Consider the following 21,580-nt stretch of genomic DNA (forward strand, 5'->3'; position numbering starts at 1 on the left):
GCCCAAGTTTACCAACTGCTGAAGGCACGCTGGGACACCTACGTTGGGGTCCTAGAACCCTGGTGATACTCCTTCGGCGTGTAGGCGCTGTTTCTGGATAAACCTCGCAAGCTCTCACCCATGATGTGCTCACCTTTTCTTCGGCTCCTCACCTCTCCTCTCCTCTCCAGCACTCTCCTCTCAGGCATGTTGCAGGTCAGTCAGTCAGGCATCTTCTGCCCCTGGAAGGCTCCACCTGGATCTTTCCCCGGTTCTCTTAGGCAAACTGGCCAGCCCAGAGGTTAGCCTATATTTGTATCTCTGTGAGTCTATGAAACTCCCACAACCTTCCATGCTTTGGGTTTTAGTTTTCTTTTTTTGGTACCACGTCCTTGTGCTTGCGAGTCAGGCAGCGGAACCTCTGAGCTAAATCCCCGGCCCTTGTTTCTGTTTTACTGTGTTGCCCAGGATGTAAGGGATCCTGATGTAGTCCCTTGTTTTTCAGAGTACCCTTAGGCTTTAACTTCTCTGCACACCACTGTAAAGCAGGTCAGTTCCTATGGAAAGAAACGAGGACCTACCTATTCTACAGCGTACTTATCCTCCCAGTAAAAATCTCCCGGCCCTGGCTCTGGAGCTCAGAGTGAGGACAGTGGTGCATTTCTTTCCAAGCGACACCCCCAGGAACCGAGGACTCAGCAGTAGGGAGGACAGTGTACTAGTCCTCCACCTCCTCTCTGCGATGGGCATGCACCCTGTGATCTGGGCTGTTGAGGCCCTGGTATTCCAGGAGCTCTTGCCCAAGACGGAGCTTCTATCCCATAGAGTGGGACTGGGAAAGAGCGAGCCCAGCCTCTTGGCCACACTTCCCTGCCCCTCGGGAAAGACACCTTCTGATTAGGGACTGAGCAACAGAGCCCTGCAGTTTTTAGACCCTAAAAACAAAAGAACATGAAAAATGGATCCTAACAGTTGTTAGATGGCACAAAGAAGACTCAGATTAATCAGAATTACTGAAAAATCAGAAGAAAGCACAAATAGCATTAAAAAACCTGTTTACAGAAATAATAGCGGAAAACTTTTTGAATATGGGAAAATAATTTAGCATACAGATAATGATGCATATAAAACCCCAAATAGCCACGAGCAGAAAAGATCACTTCTGAGACATCATCGTCAAGATCCCAGAAGTACAACACAAGGAGAGAAACTTAAAAGCTATTTGAGAAAAGCGTCAAGTCAGTTATAAAGAATTACAGTAGACTTTGCCAGGGGTGGTGATGCAAACTTGTCATCTCAGCACTTGAGAGGGTGAGGTAGGAGGATTGCTGTAAATTCGAGGCCAGCCTACATAGTGAGTTCAAGGCCAGTCTGAACTACATAGTGAGACCCTGCCAAAAAAACCCAAAAATTATAGTCGATATCACTACAACCCTTAAAAGCCAAGAGACCTTGAAGTGCAGTGTGTCAAGTCCTAAAAGAAAACAACTTCCACACCTGACTGATATATCCTGCAAAAGTTATCTTTCAAAGTTAATGGAGAAATAAGGTCCTTCCATGACAAAGGGCACTTTAAAAATTGCATGGCCATCAAACTAGCATTCCAAAAAGTTCTCAAGGATATCAGAAAGAGACAAGCCAACAATTCCCAAAAGTTTAATGGAATGAATACACTGTGCATCTTTGGGGGCTGGGGAAGGGAAGAATGTTGTGGCTTATATCTCAATGTCCCCCCAAAACTTCCTTTTTCACAGTGGAGGATTTGCTGTGTGTAGAGCGGTGATGCTTGGATTAAGGCCACCCCGCCCTGGGTGTGAGTGTTACCCACAAGGATGAGTAGCCTGCATGAAGGATAAGCACAGAGATAGGGCTGCTGTTGTCGCTGCTTGCCGCTTGCTGTCACGCTACTTCACGGCTTGCTGCCTTTTCCTCTGCTGACCCTTGCCCTCCATGAACCGTTTCTCCTCTGCGATGCCCCTCTGCCTGGACACTCTCCCTCAGGGCCAGCCAGCTATGGACTGAAACTCGCAAACTGTGAGGAGCTGAAATAAACCTTTCATCTTTTAACTTTGGGTGTCAAGTATTTTGTCTCAGCAATGAGAAAAGTGTAAACATTTAAGCAGAAGGAGAAAAAAAATAGAATTGGCAATAGGAAAATAAAGTAATAACAGAAAAAGGCCAATGTCTTCCAATAATAATTCTCAGTGTGGATGGTGTCAATTCCCCAATCAAAAGACATAGATTTGGAAACAGGATCAACAAACCAAGCCTAATGCTATACTGTACACAAATACATTTAATCCAAAGTGAAATTCATAGACTTAAAGGATGGAAAACAATACTTCATGCAACAGAAACCAAAAACAAGCAGGGTTAGCTATCCTATTTTCTTTTCTATTTTTTTTTAGACAAGGTCTCACTATGTAGTTGAGACTGACCTGGAACTCACTATATTACCCAGGCTGGTCTCAAACTCAGTGATCCTCCTGCCTCAGCCTCCTGAGTGCTGGGATTACAGGCATGTGCCGTGACGCCTGGCCAAGCTATCCTATTTTCAAACATATGGCACTTCAAGGCAAAACTGATCAGAAGAAGCAAAGGTCACTATGTATTGGTTAGGGAAACAATTCAACAGAAAGATATAACAACTATAAACATATATACATCAGATAATGGCACTCCAATCTTCATCAAACAAATACTACTGGACCTAAATGATCAGACAAACACAATTTTAGTGGGGGACTACAATACCCCACTGTCACAAACAGAACGAGACAAAAATCAGAAAAGAAAGAGTTGAAGCAAACCTTGGGACAAATACACTTATTAGAGATCTACAGAGTTCTACCCAATAACAAAATATACATTCTTTGTCTTTTTTGTTTTGTCTTGTTTTGTTTGTTACCAGGGATTGAACTTGGGCCCTTGCGCTTGCAGAGCAGATGGCAGAACCACTGAGCCAAACCCCTGGCCTGATACACATTCTTGAGTCTAGCATGGTGGCAAAGGTCTGTAGTCTCAGTCCCCAGGAGACTGACACAGGAGGATCATCACAAGTTTGAGGCCAGCCTGGAGTACATAGTGATATCTGCTCAAAAAGCAATTACAACAAGATCTCAATGATAAATAGAATGGTGCTGTTTGCTTTAAACATACCAAGAAACTTTTTTTTTTCTTTTTTGGTTTTTTGAGACAGGGTCTCACTATGTAGTTGAGACTGACCTGGAACTCACTATGTAGCTCATGCTGGTCTCGAACTCACAGTGATCCTCCTGCCTCAGCCTCCTGAGTGCTGGGATTATAGACGTGCGCCACCACGCCCGGCTCTGTACCAAGAAATTTAATGGAAAAAAATTACATTCTTTTCAGCAGTGCATGAAACTTCCTCCAAAATAGACCATGTAGTGACAAGTACTGGAACCTCAGCAGAGGCACATAAGAAGGAAAAACAGTGAAATATAATTTATATATCCACGGTGTCATTGTTTCTATGTAGACACCACCCAAAGCTTCCTGTGCTCATAGGCGGGGCTTTTGGCAAGGGTCTGGATCACAGAGGTGCGATGCTCATCACTGTGAAGGTGGGCGGTGAAGCCTGGTCTGAGCAGGTGGGTCACCGGGGTGTGGCCCACAGGATCTGTCTCCTCCCACCTCCCTGGACCTCTCTGCTTCCTGTCTGCCGTGGTCCTCTGCCACGCCATGCTGCCTTGAAACCAGCCAGCTGCAGACTGAAATGTGAGCCCAAAATGAACTTCTCCTCCTCAAGTTACCAGTGTCAGGTGTCGTGTCTCAGCAAGGAGAAAGTGGCCAAGACGCGTGTCATTCTATCCCCCAACTCAGTCTAAGATTTGAGAAATAACTGGAGTTCCCATGGATGAATGACTTTATACATCTAATCTGAGAAACGAAAAGCTGATACACCTGAGTTTCTAACAGCTATTTAGGATAAGTAGAAGATTTCTGTTTCCTATAATCTCTTAATCTTGCCTCACCTCTAAAATAGACCTGGGCCTCTTAACCTCCTTCTCCTCCAGAGTAAAATGTCACAGGACTCCGATGCTAAGAAACTTTCCACTACTCTTTCTTCTGTTGAAAACAAAGGGAAATTTGGCTGATAACGGGATAATTTCCATCAAGGTAGTCAAGTGACATTTTGAGATAGTCTTTTATATCAGTCCATTGGAATTTAAAATTTCAGGGGATGGTTCTGGACACCCAAAACGCCTAAGCCCTCTACGAAGAATGCCCTGCACCTTGGGAGATGATCAGAGTTGGGTCTTTGTGGGTTTCTAGGAATAAATGGTGGGGGTGGTCTTGAAAAGTTGAAGTAAAACCATGAACAGCGGTTGGTTCCCGCCACGTGGACACACGTGGCCACTTCGCTCATACTTGGTGGTGCTGACTTGCTATGGTTTGTCCCCCAGTTCACGTGCTGGATGGATGGTGGCACTGTTGGATGAGGTGGAGCTTTAGTGGGCCATCTTTAGATCACTGAGGACTCTGCAGAAGGCATTCATGTAAATTCTCCTTAGACTTCTAATCCAACTAGGTTTTTTGTTTTGTTTTGTTTTGTTTTTTGTTTTTGTTTTTGTTTTTGTATTGGGAATCAAACTCAAAGGTGTTCTTCCACTAAGCAATGTTCTTAGGCTTTTTCCTCAGGCTTTGTTTGTTTGTTTGTTTGTGTGTTTTAGAGACTGATTGTGCTATGTAGTTTAGGCTGGTCTTGAATTCACTATGTAGCCCAGAGTGGCCTCAAACTTGCAGTGATCATCCTGTTTCAGCCTCCCAAGTACTGGGATTGTAAGTATGTGCCACCATGCCTGGATTTATTTTATTTTTTAATTTTTACTTATTTTTTTGTGGTATTGGGGATGGAACCCAGGGACACTTTGCATCGAGCTACTTTCCTAGTCTCTTCAATTTTGTTTATCTATTTGGAGACAGAGTCTTGCTATGCGGTTCAGGCTGGCCTTCAACTCACGACGTAGTCCATGCTGGCCTGCAACGCACAGCGATCTTCCTGCTTGAGCCTCCTGAGTGCTGAAACTACAGATCAGTGCCACCACTCCCAGCTTCTTTATTTTCATTGTCAAGACAAGGTCTCATTTAGCTGCCCAGGCTGGCCTTGGACTTCCCGTCCTCCTGTCTCGGCCTCCTGAGGCTGGGATTGCAGGCAGGCGCCGCCACACCTGGCCGCTTCCTGTCTTTTGATGTAATGTTGCTCCTACACAGGCCCCACCGTGCCTCATCAGGGGCTAAGGCAATGGTGCTGCCCTAATCTTGGATCTCAGCAGTGGGAGTGAAATAAACCTTTTTAGTGTGGTACTGGGATCGAACCCAGGGGCATTCTATCACTGAGCTAGCTACATGCCAGCTCTTTATTTTTTATTTTGACACAGAGTCTAAAAAGCCCAGGCTGGCCTGGGACTTCCAGTGCTTTACCTCAGCCCGCAAAACTGCATAGATTACAGATTAGAACTACAACACTTGGCTCAGTACATTGGTATAGCAACAAAAACCAGACTGATACCCAGCCAGGCATGTCGGTACACAACTGTATCTCACTGTAATCTCAGCAGTTAGAAGGCTGAAGCAGGAGGACTGCAAATTTGAAGCAAGCCAGGAATACTTAGCAAGACTCTATTTAAAAAAAAAAAAGCTGCGAGTGGTGGCGCATGGCTGTCATCTCAGCACTCAGGAAGCTGAGGCAGGAGGATCACTGCGAGTTCAAGACCAGCCTGGTCTACACAGTGAGTTGCAGAGCAGTCTGAACTACATAGTGAGACCCTGTCTCAAACCACCCCCTCAAAAAAAAAAAAAAAAAGCCCAATACATAACCATTCTATGAGACCTGTCTCCGTAGCAGCCTTTTTATTCTGTAATACAATTTTATGTCCTTCTAAGTAACTTTCCCTGAGTTTCTATGATTTCTCCCCCTGCAATTCACTTCCCAGCCAGTAATTCTTTTTGCTCCTTAATTAACTTCACTTGCTCCGTGTAAAGTAACCTGTACCATTGGTCTTCTCCTTTCAGAGCTCCCGCCTGCATTACGGGTTCCTTTGAGGTTATACATTTCTTCACTCTACCGAGAGGTGCATGCCGTAATCTCAGCAGTCTGGGAAGCTGAAGCGGGAAGATCGCACGTTCCACTCCAGCCTTAGTGATTTAACAAGACCCTGATTCGGAACTTTAAAAAGCGGAGGCAGGGATGTAGTTCAGTGTGGAGGCCCTGGGTTTAATTCCCAGTTTTAAAAAATGGAAATAAATAAATAAATAGAGTAAACGCAGACTGAACAGAATTTGATGACGCGCCTTCTCGAACAGTGAGAGTATCAGCGACCGCATTCGACCATAACTAGTTCCCGGTAGGCCGGGTCTCTCCGCTGAGGGTGTCTGCAGGGAAGGGGCAGCCGGAATCCAAGCTGGGCACGCATCTCAGGGCAATCCCTGGGGCCCGGAAACGGGGTCAGTAGTAAGGAGTTAGCAAGCCTCCTCGGGATTGACCACGCCAACACGCATTTTATGAACAGGAAGGAAGAGCCGTTTGCTGCTCCTGCACAGAATGCGCTCCTCCCTCCCTTCGGGGTCACAGTCCCCACAACGACCAAAGGCCGCTCCGAGAGAAACCCGTTTCCTGCTCTATTTTCTCCTTCGCCTGACTTCGCACTTCTCTGCCTAGCAGCTCCCTGTCCTGATCAGAAGAGGTCTCTGCTGCATCACTTAAATTTGTTCTACATGCGCCAACTCCCCAGGGCCATTGTAAGCGTTACGTACTTCAAACGTGCCAAAAAAAAAAAAAAAAAAAAAAATTAAATAAGGGAAAACTCTTTCTTTCAAGATATTATTGTATACCTGTTGGAGATATTGTAAGAGACAGATATAAAAATTCAGCCAGGCTTGGTGGCACACATCTGCAATTCCAGGAATGAGAGAGGATGGGGTTCACCTGGGCATTGGGGACTTGTGTCAAAATAAAAAGCCGGGCGTGGTGGCGCACGCCTGTAATCCCAGCTCTTGGGAGGCTGAGGCAGGAGGATCGCTGTAAGTTCGAGACCAGCCTGGGCTACATAGTGAGTTCCAGGTCAGTCTCAACTACACAGTGAGACCCTGTCTCAAAATAAATAAATAAACAAATAAATAAATAAATAAAAATTAAAAAGACTGGGAGGTTTAGCTCAGAAGGCCATGGGTTCAATGTCCATAGTCAAAAAAGGAGGACGAGGAGGAGTTAACAGGTGAGGGAAAGAGGAGAAGGAGGAGGAGGAGGAAGAAAAGGAGAAGGCAAAAAGAAAAAACAAAAAAAGTATCAAACTTTTGAAGGTAGAAAAAGAGAAAACAAGGGAGAATACATTTAAACAGGCAAATACACATAACTTTTTCAGGAACAAATTATTCAATGGTTCAAAATGTGGATTTGGGGGCTAGGCTGACCTAGGTTCAAATTCTGACTCTATTACTGCTTGTGCAGCTTTCCAGGGAGCCGCACACACCACGCACCTGTTTCTTGCCTGGGGAATGGGACACTGACGGCCGATCCACAGCTCCACTGTGAACAATCTGTCAATGACAAATCCAGAGTGCTTCCTGTGGCCACACTTGTTATTAGGCCTGGGTGCAGAGTTTACCTGTACCATGGCTAAGAGGCAAAGCAGCCTTTTCCAAAAGGAAGAATACCACAAATGCAAAAATAAAGTCTCAAGAGATGGAAAAGGAATGTCTTTCACCCATAGTGTTGGTTTCAAAGAAAACCCCCAAGAGAAAACCACAAATGCATGTCTGGTCTTTTCTTCTAAAGCCTGACTGGAATTTGTAACTCGACCCTGCATGTCTTCCGGGCTTGGCTCACCAGCCTCAAACTGATCCGCTGAGCACCTTCTCCTCCTGCTCTCTCCTGTTCAGCATTTCTATTTTCTAAGAGTTAATAAAGGTAAATACGACCTGCACGTGGAGTCCCCACGTTCCCCATCCTCTGGGTCTCGGAAATCATTTAGATTTCTTTCCCCTCACTCCACTCAAAGCCCTTCAGTCACCCTTGGCCTTTGTAGGTAGATGGGGGTATTTTTCTGACAGCTGCACCTTTATCCTAGTTCCCCCCAAGGAACTGCCATCCTTCATACACCAGGTTTCCTACAGTACCCTCCTGTTTTGTTCCCATCCTCTCTCCGAACTTTCCCAAGAGTAAATTGGGTTGGCTCCGTCAGCTGGACAGCCTGCCACGGGCCGTCTTCCTGTGATCCCTTCCTCCTGCTCAACACTATTCCTGAAAAGTCTAAGGGGAAGAATGGTGGTAATGGCTGGGCAACATGAACGTCACTGACTGGACACTGAAAAATAGTTCACATCATGAATGTCATGTATGTTTAACTTCTCCCTGAAATCCAAATGCAGCAAGTTATACGATACGTTGTGTAAGGCTCTCCAACATCCTAGCGCCACCAATCTTCTTGGCTCATGGAAAAACCATACTAGGACCTGGAGAACCTTATGTTGTTAGAGACAGCAAGAATGTGAGCCTGTGCTTCCCAAGCAGCCCTCCAGAAGCAACAGTTGGTGAGCAACTGTGGTACAAGTGCCCCAGGACCAAGTCGTGCAGAGCAGGCCGTGGTGGGGACACCAACATGGTGAAGGGCTGGGCGTGTGAACCTCCGCCCCAGAGCAGCCCCTTGGTGGCTTCACACTGCCAAGTGCCCACAGTGCATGAAGAAAGGACAGTCACAGAGGACTGCTGGCAGAGGGATACCAGACGAGAGGCAGGGACTGGTGGTCATGGACTCGGTTCTTGTGATCAGACACCAGATTTAACCTGAGTTGTGTATGATTGGGAGCTCACGTGGTTGCCATGTTACCACTGCTAAAGGGAGACCCGATACAGGGTCTTACGCGATGTTATTTCTCAGTTACCCCTGACAGACGCCACTGTACTGGATTAGTATGTTATGGTTGTAGCTGAATTGATTGTATGGGAATAATCCTGACTCAGTGGGCAACTTAGAGCCAGTGAGCTTGTCTGCTGCGTCCACTGGCCTTACCCAGGAGAGGGGCACCAAGAACTTGAACTGGATCAGACTGCAAAAATGACTGCAACCTGGCAGAAAGAGGTCCCGAGTCTAAGTTAACTCTAGTTTTGCAGGGGAGGGATGAGAGGAGTAATTAAAACTTTGGCAAAGAAGCTGCTTGTGAATCACATATGCAATGTCTCATTGGAATATCCGACCCGTGTTCTCATCAGACACTTTATTGGTTTAAATTCTCATGTGTTGAGTTATTTAGTCATGTGGCATTATATTCTTGTATGGTTGTGCGTGTATATTAGGTTGTTACTCTTGCATATTTGTTCATTCATTGGCTCTGATTTAATAGGTGTTTAGGTTTTCCTGCTGGTCTTGGCTCTTGATCTAGGTTCCTCATTGAAATCCCCGAGATTATATGGTTAACCTATATCTTTATTCTTTTTTTCCAAGATTGTAAACTCCTCCTCCCAAGTTTTAAAATTTATCATACTTAGCCCTTCACAGTCACTTCTATCTTCTTTACCATTCTTTGGTGGTGGTAGTATAATTCTTTGATCCACCCCTTCCTAACCCTTTGGCTTTTCCATATCTTATCTAGTTTGTCCTCTCTATAAGCAACTTCTGATAACCACATAGCTTTCCTCAATCACCAAGTGAACCCCCTTTCCCTCATATGTCACCCTTGCCCCCATAAATTATCCCCTGAAAACTCTCAATACTAAATCTTCAACTCAACTAAAAGTACTGCAACAAAACCAGAATCCACATCCACCTTTTCTGCTCAGCTACCACTGGTGCCCACATCCACCCTGTCCCTAGTGTCTAACACCACTCATCCAAACACCCCCTTTCTCCTTTTCCTTTCTCATCTACCTGGATCAACCACAAATGGTCAAAGAAGATGTGGTTTTTTAATAAAATGGAGTACTACTCAGACGTAAGGAATGAGAAACTAGAGACATTTATAGCTTAGTGGATGCAAATTGAGGACATACTCTTAGGTGAAATTAAAAAGACACACATGGGCCCAGGGATTTAGCTTAGTGATTCTGCCGCCTGCTTTGCAAGTGCAGGACCCAAGTTCAATCCTTGGTATAAAAAACAAAAACAAAATAAACAGATACACATGTGTAAATATCAAATAGTTTCTCTGGTGTGAAAAACTATATGTATAACAAGGATTAAAACATATAATTAATACTATGCAATTGGAAGAAAAGGGCTAAAAGAGTAGGGGAAGTAGAAGTGGTAGGGGAAAGGTAAGAAGGGAAAAGAAAAAAAAATATGAGAAAAGGAAAAACATGGAAACAATGTCTTTGTAACCAGGGAAGGGTGGAGGGGGTGAAGGAAGGGCTGGAGAGTGGGGAAAAAATGAGAACCAAGACGAGTCAGGTAAAGGTACAGGATCCCAATGATGAATGTAACTGTGCTGTGTACCTAAACTGTACCAATAAAATTAATTTAAAAAAAAAAACACATATAAAGGAAAACCAATTCAGATTACAGCAGACTTCAAAGAACAAACTCTGAAGTCCAGAAAAGCTTGGATTGAAGTACTTCAAACCCTAAGAGCAAATAAATTCCAACCCAGATTAACATACCCAGCAAAGCTATCCTTCCAAACAGATGAAGAAATATGGAATTTCCATGAAAAAGACCAGTGCACAACATATATGAATTCTAAACCAGCATAGAGAAAATATTTAAGAACATTCTTGATAGGACAATGAATTGGGCACATCTATAAAAAAACAGGAAGCTAGTGAGGTCAATGTATAAACAGCAAAAAAAAAAAGTCAGGAAAAGAAAAACAAATGGTACATGAACAAACAAAGGCAATGAGAGTAAGTAACCACCACATCTCAATAATATCTGTCAATGTTAATGACCTCAACTCTCCATTCAAAAGACACAGACTGACACACTGGATTAAAAAATAGAATCCGACCATCTGCTCCATCCAAGAAACTCATCTAATCCAAAAGGATATTCATAGACTAAAAAATTAAAGGATGGCAAACAATATTTCATGTTCCAGGACTCTGAAAAAAGCAGAGATAGCAATCCTAACATCAGATGCAGTAAACTTCAAGTTAAAGCTGATTAGAAGAGACAAAGGTTACCACATACTAGCTGAGGGAACAGTCCAACAGGAAGTGATAGCATTGATAAACATATATGCACCAAATACTGGAGCACCCATATGCACAAAGCAAAAACTGCTGAAATTAAAAAGATTAAATAAATATTAACAAATCATAGTAAGAGATTTTAGCACTCCAGTTTTGCAAAGAGATGGAGCAACTAAACAAAAAAAAAATTTTTTTTAAGTTTCAGAACTGAACCACATCCTTGAACATATGTGCTTCATGAATACATACAGAGTATTCTACCCTCTACAACAGAGTATATATTCTTTTCAGCAGCACAGGATACTTTTTCCAAAATATTCCACAAAGCCTACTAGGTAAATATAAAAGAATTGAAAGCACCTCATGCATACCATCAGACCATTGTGCAATGAAAGTAGAAATCAATGACAGAAGAAATTTCAGAAAAAACTAACGCTCCTTGAAAATTAACAACATACTCCTAAACAACCACTTGATCACAGAACAAACCAAAGAAAAAATTTAAAAATTTCTGAAAGTTAATGACAATGACTATACAATTCAGTGAAACTTCTTGAACACTATGAAAGCAGTCCTAAGAGGAAAATTCATTGCAATCAATCCTCACATTAGGAAAATAGAGCACGCCTATATAAATAACCATATGAAGAATTTTAAGGTACCTGAGGAACAACAGCAAACCATCCTCCCAAAAAATTAAGTAGGAAAATTATGAAGATAACAGCAGAAATCAATTAAATTTACACTAAAAAACTGTAAAAAAATAAACTAATCAAAGAGCCGTTCTTTGAAAGAAAATATAATAGATATTCCCTCAACAAGACTCACCAAGAGGAGGAGAAAAGACTCACATCAGCGCAATTAGAAATGAAAAAAGTGAAATCACAACAGACGATGTCAAAATCCAGAAGATAGTAACTATTTTGAAAAATTATATTCCAACAAATTAGCAAATTTGAAGAAATGGACAGATTCCTATACATAAACAAACTATCAAATCTAACCTGAGAAGACATAAATATGCTTAGCATCCCAATCACAAGCAATAAAATGGACTAAGTAATACAGAATCTACGAACTAATAAAATCTCAGGACCTGGTGAATTCACTGCTGAATTCTACAAAACCTTTAAGGGTGTCATATCACCAATACTCCTCAAGCTCTTCAAAGAAATTGAAAGAGATAGAATGCTCCCAAATTCATTTATGAAGCCGGTATCACCCTGATTTCCAAACCAGATAAAGTCCCAGCTAAAAAAGAGAACTAGCTGGTGTGGTGGCATATGCCTGTAATCCCAGCACTCGGGAGACTGAGGCAGGAGGATCGTCATAAGTTCAAGACCAGCCTGGGCTACATAGTGAGTTCCAGGTCAATCTTAACTACATAGTGAGACCCTGTCTCAAAACAAAAAAAGAAAGAAAGAAAGAAAGAAAGAAAGAAAGAAAGAAAGAAAGAAAGAAAGAAAGAAAGAAAGAAAGAAAGAAAGAAAAAGAAAGAAAGAATTAAACCAGGCATGGTGGCACATACCTATAATCCCAGCACTTGGCAGGCTGAGGCAGGAGGATTGGCTCAGATTCAAGGCCAGACTGGGCTACATAGGGAGTTCAAGGCCAATCTGATTTATGGAATGAGACCCTAGAGAGAGAGAGAGAGAGAGAGAGAGAGAGAGAGAGAGAGACAGAACTAAAGGTCAATCTCTTTAATGAACATAGATGCAAAAATCTTCAACAAGATACTAGCAAATAAAATGAAACACTAGGGGCCAGAGATTTAGCTCAATGGTTCTGCTGCCTGTCTTGCAAGCACAAGGACCCAAGTTCAATCCCTGGTACCAGAAACAAAACAAAACAAGCAAACAAAAATGAAACATATTATCCAAAAATGATATATCATGATCAAGTAGGTTTCACCTCAGAGATGTAAGGATGGTTCATCACATGGAATCAGTAAATGTAATACATCATTTTTAACCAGGATCAAGGTCAACAACCCCATGATCATATCAACAGACACAGAAAAGGCTTTCAACAAAGTCCAACACCACTTCATGACAAAAATCCCTGAAGAAAATGGGTATAGAAGGACTATATTAGAATATGATAAAGGCTATTTGTGACAAACTAATAGCCACTATTATACTAATTGGGGAAAAACTAAAAGCATTCCCTCTAAAATCAAGAACAAGGCAACAATGCCCACTATCACCTCTTCTATTCACTATAATACTTGAAACATCAGCCAGAGCAATTAGGCAAGAGAAAGAAATGAAAGGGATACAAACAGGAACGGAAGAACTCAAATTATCATTATTTGCAGATAACATGATACTCTACATATAAATTTCAAAGAACTCCACCCAAAACTCTTAAAATTAATAACCAACTTCAGCAAAGTAGCAGGGTACAAGAGCAACACAAAAATCATTAGCATTTGTGTATACCAATAATGAATGGAAGGAAATTATGAAAATAACACCATTCACAGTCACTTCATGAAAAAATGAAATATCTAGGAATTAACTTAACCAAAGGAGTGAAAGTTCTCTACAAAGAAAACTACAGCACTCTAAAGAAGTAGTTTAAAGAGGATATCAGAAAATGGAAAGATCCCTTGCTCCTGGATGGACAGAACCAGTATCGTCAAAATGGCCATACTTCTAAAACTGTTACACAGATTCAATCCAGTCACAATCAAAATACCAAAAGAATACTAAACAGATCTAGAGAAAACAATCCTAAAATTCATTCCAGAAGAGACCCAGAATAGCAAAAGTAATTTTGCACAAGAAGAGCAAAGCAGCCTGCATAGCAATATGTGACTTCAAGCTGTACTACGAAGCAGTAGTGACAAAAACAGCACAGTAATGGAACAAAAACCAACATGTTGTTCAATGGAATAGAATTCAGGTTGTAGAAACCTCATCGGATATATTCAACTATTTGATCTTTGACAAAGGGACCAAAGCATGCTTTGGAAGAAAGCCTATTCAACAAGCGGCGTTGGTTTATCTGTTTGTAGAAGAAAGAAATTAGACCCTTATAGCTCACCATATACTAAATTAAAATCAGAACGGGACAAAGATGTAAACATTAAAATAGAAACAAACTTTCTGGAAGATAAAATAGATAAAGCACTTGAAGACGTAGGTGTAGGGAAGGATTTTCTAAACAGAACCTCAACTGCACCAGAAATAACAGCAAGAATCAACAAATGGGATTATATCAGACTAAAAAGCTCTGTACAGAAAAGAATCAGTCAGTAGAGTGAAGAGAAACCTACAGAATGGGAAAAATTTTTGCCAGCTACTCCTCAAACAGAGAGCTAATACCTAGAATATACAAAGAACTGTAACAAATGAAGCCACCTAAAGTTAAAGACCCAGCCAAGAAATGGGCAAGAGAAATGAACAGACACTTCACAGAGGAGGAAATGGAAGTGATCAACAAATACATGACAAAATGTGCAACATCTCTGGCCATTAGAGAAATGAAAATTAAAACAACACTAAGATTCCATCTTACTCTGGAACGAATGGCAATCATTGGGAAATCAAATAACACATGCTGGCCTGACTGTGGTGAAAGAGGAGCTCTCCTGGATTACTGGTGGGAAAGGAAACTACTACAGCCATTATGGAAATCATGGAGATTTCCCAAAAAACTTATATTAGAAATTCCGTGACCCAGCTCTTCTCCAAAGAGCTTAAGTAGTACAGCAGTGCATGTATACCAATGTTTGTAGTAGCACAAATCATAATAGAAAGGAGAGGAATACACATGTGCCATGTACAGGAGCCTAATAACCCCAGTTAATATAAACATTATAGGCCATAACATGAGCTACGACAAATAATTTCAGCAGGTACCAAAAAGGGAATAGGGGAACCCAAGGAGGAAAGGCGGGAAGACAAGGGAAAGAAGATCAATTTTTTAAAAAGTAATTCGTACACGTTACCACTCCCCAAGATGACTGTGAACTGCACGAGTTGCAAACACGTACTAATAAAAAAAAGGAAAAAGAAAAAGAAATCCTTGCACAGGTAAAGGCATGTGACATGCATTCAAAGACTTCCACTCAAGTCAATTACTTTTTTTTTGCCAGCATCAGATTCATTTATGTATTTTATAAGGTCCTTATCAAGTTCACTTTTATAAATGCAGATTAACACTTAGACTAACAGGACAGAAAACTTATAGGTTACAATAAATGTTTTTCCCTCTCTTACTTCTTCTACATCTGACTTGTATTTTGAACTTCTTTAGTCCCCACCCAAATACTTTCTCTCTCTCCTGAAGTCTTGAAGATTTCCATCTGTCTGTCTGCTGTCTCTGTTTCTGTCTGTTGCTCCGTCTGTCTGATTCCATCTCTCTCTGTTTCCTTTCGATACCTTTCTATAATAAAATAATTTAAGACTTAGAAGATGGTGTAAAATAGTACAGATATTTCTTATGTATCTTTCACCATGCATCCCCCAGTGATAGCATCTTAGACAGCCAGAGCAAATTGTCAAATCACCACCACGGTCCCCTTATAGATCTGTTCTTCCGCCATAAAGAAACTCCCTTGGGTCACTTGATAGTGATGCCTTTCCTATGGCCACCTCTGATTTCTTTCCCAGCGATATAATTGTGGCACTTCGTAAATGTCATATAAATAGAATAATCCAGTCTGTAGCACTTTGAGATCAATTTTTTCCTCACTCCACATGAGGATCCGTCCAACTTACTTGTATCAATAATTCATTCCTTTCTACTACCGCATAATAACCCATTAAATTGATGTACTGACATTTATTTTTCCACTCATCCACGAAGGACATTTGGCTTGTGTGTCCAAGGGTCCCCAAGACCACCCCTGGGTCCCATAACTCACTGGGAGGAATCACAAGTCTCAGCATATACTCGTGCTCCTGGCTATGACGTATGCGGGGAGATGAAGCAGTAGAGAGACAGGGCAGGCACACAGGTGAGGTCCGGGCAGCCGACGCAGGCTCCTGTGTCCGCCTGCAGCTGTCTCCCAGACATGTTCCATTTCCCCACAAGTGTGTATCACAGCACACGGGAGATCTTGCCAAGGAGCCCCACTTGTTACAGACTCAGCATCCAGGCCTTTTTAGGGAGGCCAGTCACACAGACCCCTCTGTCTGGCAAAGCCCAGAAGGCCAGAAGGAAAGCAGATGTTCTGGAGGAGCCCTGCTGTTTGCCTTAGCAGTTTAGACAGAGTGAGCTCCTCTTATCAGTTAGAGGGAGGCTCTTTAGCAACCTAAATTCCCAGATGCCAGCCAGGAACCAGTCCTGCAGCAGGCCTCCCAGAGGACGGCAGTTCAGATCTGCTGTAGTAACTCTTTTCTGAGCATACTGTCCCCGGTTTTTGTCGATTACAGATAACGCTGTGTTGAAAACATTCATGTACAGCACAGGCTGGGGATTTAGCTGAGTGGCACAGCGGCCGTTCGGCAAGTTAGATCCCTGGTACCAAAAACAAAACAGAACAAATTCATGTACAGGGCTTTTTCTTCTGGACACAAGTGATTTCATACCAAAAATTCTGCGATCGGTTAACATTTATAGTTAGATGTCAAGATACACAATTTTATTATAATCCTAGCTCTCAAATGATGAAAACCGGGCACATGAAGTTAGGTTGTACAAACTCAAACCGTAAGTGCGTGACACAGTAGTTGGGTCCATGCAGTGTGATTCTGACCTCTTGCCCTTAAGCCCTACATTTTTCTTCTGCCTTTCTGAATGACGGTAACATTTTCTGAGCTCTCATGATGTGTTGGTTAAGTACTACAGTGTCCTTTGTTACGGCAACTTCAGTAACAAAGTTACTCCTTTCAATTTGGTTGTGGATTTTTTTCTTTGTTTGATTTTTGCAGTACTAATGATTAAACCCAGTGCCTTTGTACTGAGCTAAATCCCCCGCCCTTTTTTACTTTTTGTTTTTAGGCAGGGTCTCACTAAGTTGTCTAGCCTGGCCTCAAACTTGCAATCCTCCTGTGTTAGAGTACCAGGATTACAGGCAAGTGCCACTACCCCTAGTTTAGATTTGGCTGATTTTAAATTGTGCATGCGCGCGCGCGTGTGTGTGTGTGTGTGTGTGTGTGTGTGTGTAGTAAGGGGATCGTACTCAGGGCCTTGCATTTGCAAGACAGGCCGGTTGCCAATGAGCTAAATCCCCGGCCCTTTAATTGTTCTTTCTTAGGACAAGCCCTTCACAAAATGATAACCTTTATGTATTTGTTTTCATTGAATACAGTTTCTCTTTTCTGTATTTATGAACAACTTTCTTTTCTTTTTCTTTTTTCTTTTTTTGGGTTTTTTTGTTTGTTTGTTTGTTTGTTTGTTTGAGACAGGGTCTCACTATGTAGGAGACTGACCTTTATGAACAACTTTCTTTTCTTTTTCTTTTTTCTTTTTTTGGGTTTTTTTGTTTGTTTGTTTGTTTGTTTGTTTGAGACAGGGTCTCACTATGTAGTTGAGACTGACCTGGAACTCACTGTGTAGCCAAGGCTGGTCTCAAACTTACAGCATCCTCCTGCCTCAGCCTCCCAAGTACTGGGATTACAAGTATGAGTCACCACGCCCGGGATGAATAATTTTCTTGTATGCTCAAAACAATACTCAGTTCTTTCATCGGTCAGGATGATTAGTTTGGTCATCCTTTGGTGTTTCTGAGGATTTGGAAAACTCTCCCCAAGTAGAGGAAGATTCACTGCCATTCTCGTATTGAAGACAAAGACAGGGACTGTGCTCTAGTCTTCTCAAGCCCTCGCATCTGTACTTTATCCACAGTGAGCTCTAGGCAAGCAGACCTCAACTCGTGCTCTCTTCCAGAGGAAATAGAGGCCTTCGTGAGCCAAAGGAGTCCTAGCGGATTCCAGAAAGATTCAAGATTCCAAAGGTTCAAGCCCAGAGGAGAGAACTGGAGTAGAATTTCTCCATGTGCCAAAAGCAAAAGAACGGAGCAACGAGGAAGAGGGGAGCTGCCATCAGCACGGGAAAGAGAGCACTCTGGGGACAGCGCAGAAAGTTTCTGCGGCCGAATGCGAAGTCATGCTCCCGGACAGGAAAAGAATCCAGCTCACCAGGAACTACGATCTCCGAAGGAGAGACGGAAACGAATTGCTGTGGGTTAGGGGTGGTGTGTGTGACCAGAACTGGCTGTGATGAAAACTCATCTGGGAAAGTCCAATGGTAAACCGGCGATTACCAGGCCGGGACACTTCCGCCGAGGGCCCAGCCTAAAGAGGCCTCTTTCTCTTCGCAGCTGCCTTTCTCCTCCACGGATTAGAGCCCCACAGACGCAGACCCTGGATGGCACAGCGCCGGGGACAGTTACCTCGTAGCCTTCCCAGCTCCCTTCCTGCACGGCCGATCAGGAAGCAGCCACACTCCGCCCACCCGGAAGCTCTCCTCGCCCGCCTCCTCTCCCTCTTCACCTTCCATTGTAAACGAAGAGCAAGCTCCCGTCCCACCTGCCCCGACGTTCACGCTTAACCTTGCTGTACACCCTTCTTTCTTGCTTTCTTCCTGTTTTCTTCATCTCCCACCACTCCGCCCGGCTTCAGACCCTACTCTGTGCAGGTTACAGCATTCTTATTTTTAAGCAAAACCGCGTAAGAATGACCGGGTTTAGGATCAAAGCTACGTCAATGGAACACACCGTGAAAGTGTTAAGTGTGTGGCTAAAGCCCAGCCCGGAGATGGTTCATTTAAATTAAGCCCAATTAGAAGGGAATAGAAAAGATTTCCAAGGTCAACATAGGTCTTGCTTTGGCCGGGGGATTTAGCTCAGTGTTTCCAACGCCGGCTTCGCAAGCACAAGGACCTGAGTTCAATTCCTGGTACAAAACACAAACAAACCACGAAAGTGACAACATCTAAATCAGATACAGGGCGGGAGATTTGGCTCAGTGGTTCCCTGCCTACCTCACAAGCACTGGGGCCCAAGTTTGATCCCTGGCACCAAAAAAATTAAAAATTACAAAAAAAAATTCTGACACATTTGGAACGAGCTACGAGCTGATGCGGGATGTTTATTTTTAATGAACGCAGGGGTGACGCACTGAATCCTGTCGCTAACTTAAGTCTCTCTGTGTCTCAGCGTAAGCCAGCTCTCATTCCTCCAATTATTATAAAAAAGTGATTCTCTGGCTGGGGATTTAGCTCAGCGGCACCACGCCTGCCTCACAAGTGCAAGGTCCTGAGTTCGATCCTCAGTACCAAAAACAACAACAACCAAAAGTAAGTAAATCAATAAAAAGAAGTGATTCTCGACAGAAAATAAATCACTTTACCAATACGTCTGGAAGTGCCTGGAGGAGGCAGTCAGGGAAGGAAGAGCCAGTTCTGCGTTACCTCACGCCCTGCCAAACTCCCACCACCTGCCCTGCTGGTGCCCCTGTTAACCACACTCCACACACAGCGACCTTCTTTCTGGACCTCGAACACGCCAAGTCTGTCTGGATCTCAGAACTACTGCCTCTTCTTCCCATTTCACATCTTTTTGTTTGTGCTGTTTTTGGTTTTTGAGACAGGGTCTCACTACGTAGTTGAGACTGACCTGAACTCAATGTGTAGCCCAGGCTGGTCTCAACTCACAGCGATCCTCCCGCCTCAGCCTCCTGAGTGCTGGGATCACAGGCGCGCGCCACCACGCCCGGCTCCCATTCCGCTTTTGTACTGAACACCTACCTTCTCCTCAGGAGGCAGAGCAGATGTTCTTGGCTGCCCTGCCTGCCTCCTCCAAGCTGTGGGTACCAGCTGCCGGTGGTTCAGGCCTTTGTCTTTCTGTGGCGTTTTACTGTGGGCTGCCGGGAGCCTCCTCACCCGGAAGAGGTCCTCAGGAGAACGGCTGAAAGGCTGTCAGCCAGGGAGGGCCATGGCTGAAGACTTCGCAGAAGCGGTGGCAGCGCGCTGGCCTTGGCGGGACTGCTTCTGCGGCTCAGTTCACGGCTCAGGGCTTCTCAGTCTGAGGAGCGACTTCTCCCAAAGTCGTACCTTTGCCTAACTGTTTCCCCTGATGCTTTTCTACTTCTTTCACTTGCAGTGAAAAGTTTCTACTTGACATCACTCAAGCAAGAATTTGCACCTGAGCTATTGCTGGCTGGGAATATAATCTAACAACTGGTGGCAAAAGCAGTCCCGGGATGTTCGTCACTCAGCCACTAGATGGCAGCGAGAACCCCGACACGGGTGGTGAGTGGAAATCCTGTCAGTCCGACCCTGAGGTCTTGCCGTTACGAGGATGTTCCCCGGTCCTTTACTGGCACACAGTACGTCGTAAAGAGGCTGCATTAAGTAGTGGACTGGCTCTGGATGCGTGAGGGGAGTGGTGAGGCTGGATACACAGAGCGGTTTGTATTGTATTTTGCAACTTCTTGTGATTCGTAACTATTCCAAAATAAAAAGTTAAAAAATGAAAATAAGTAAACAGGAATGACATGAAAACAAGTCTGCATCCTACATGGAAAGGTAAACATCCTCAAACATTTATGGGGTGCAGAGATAACGATCCCGCACATTCCCATTTCTTTTTTTTTTTTTGTACCAGGATTGAGCTCTGGTCCTTGCACTTGCAAGGCAGGCGATGGAACCACCAAGCCAAATCCCCAGCCCCGATTTCCAATAGCTTGATTCCTGCACAAATCAAATTAATTATGGCTGATGATGTGGACTACCAGAAATAACCAAAGAGTAGTCCCAACTGAAGCTGTCGGTCTGAATGTAGTATCTTTACTACACATAGACTTTGGTTTTTTGGTTTTTTGAGACAGGGTCTCTCTATGTAGTTGAGGCTGACCTGAACTCACTATGTAGCCCAGGCTGGTCTTGAACTCACAGCGATCCTCCTGCCTCAGCCTCCCAAGTGCTGGAATTACAGGCGTGCACCACCATGCCTGGCTACACACAGACTTTGGTATGTGACAAGCTGGTATTGGGCTGGCAACTCTATTCTTCCGTATACCCACTAGAAAAGTGAATCTGAAGGTCTGCATTCACAGGGATGGGTCATTGGATGATACATCATGACTACTGCAGAGGTGAGAGATAAACCCTACATGAAGATCCAGGTGTGACGGGCACTGTGCCAGGCTGAGGCCAGAGGGCTGCAGGTTCCAGTCTTGCTGGGCAGCTCAGCAAGAACCTGTCTGCAAATAAAAAGTTGGAAGAGGATTGGGAATGTAGCTCCGTGCAAATGATACGCAGGTAGTTAGACTATTTTTTTTTTAAGAGTAGGAAATTTATTGAGGGAGAAACAGCTCCTGAGAGGCAGGAGGGACCCGGAAAGTGGGTTGCCTAGACTTTTTCTTCCCATTTGACTTTTTGTTTTAATAATTATCCATGGGCTAACTGCTGTGTACAGACGCCGTGCTAGACGTTGCAGTACGGCGTTCTCCATACCATCCAAACACTTTCCCTCTTGTTCACGTGAGGAAATTAGTACAC

Source organism: Fukomys damarensis, unplaced genomic scaffold, assembly GCF_012274545.1.
Source record: "Fukomys damarensis isolate Sample0158 unplaced genomic scaffold, DMR_v1.0_HiC HiC_scaffold_3, whole genome shotgun sequence".
In the NCBI taxonomy this organism is placed as follows: Eukaryota; Metazoa; Chordata; class Mammalia; order Rodentia; family Bathyergidae; genus Fukomys; species Fukomys damarensis.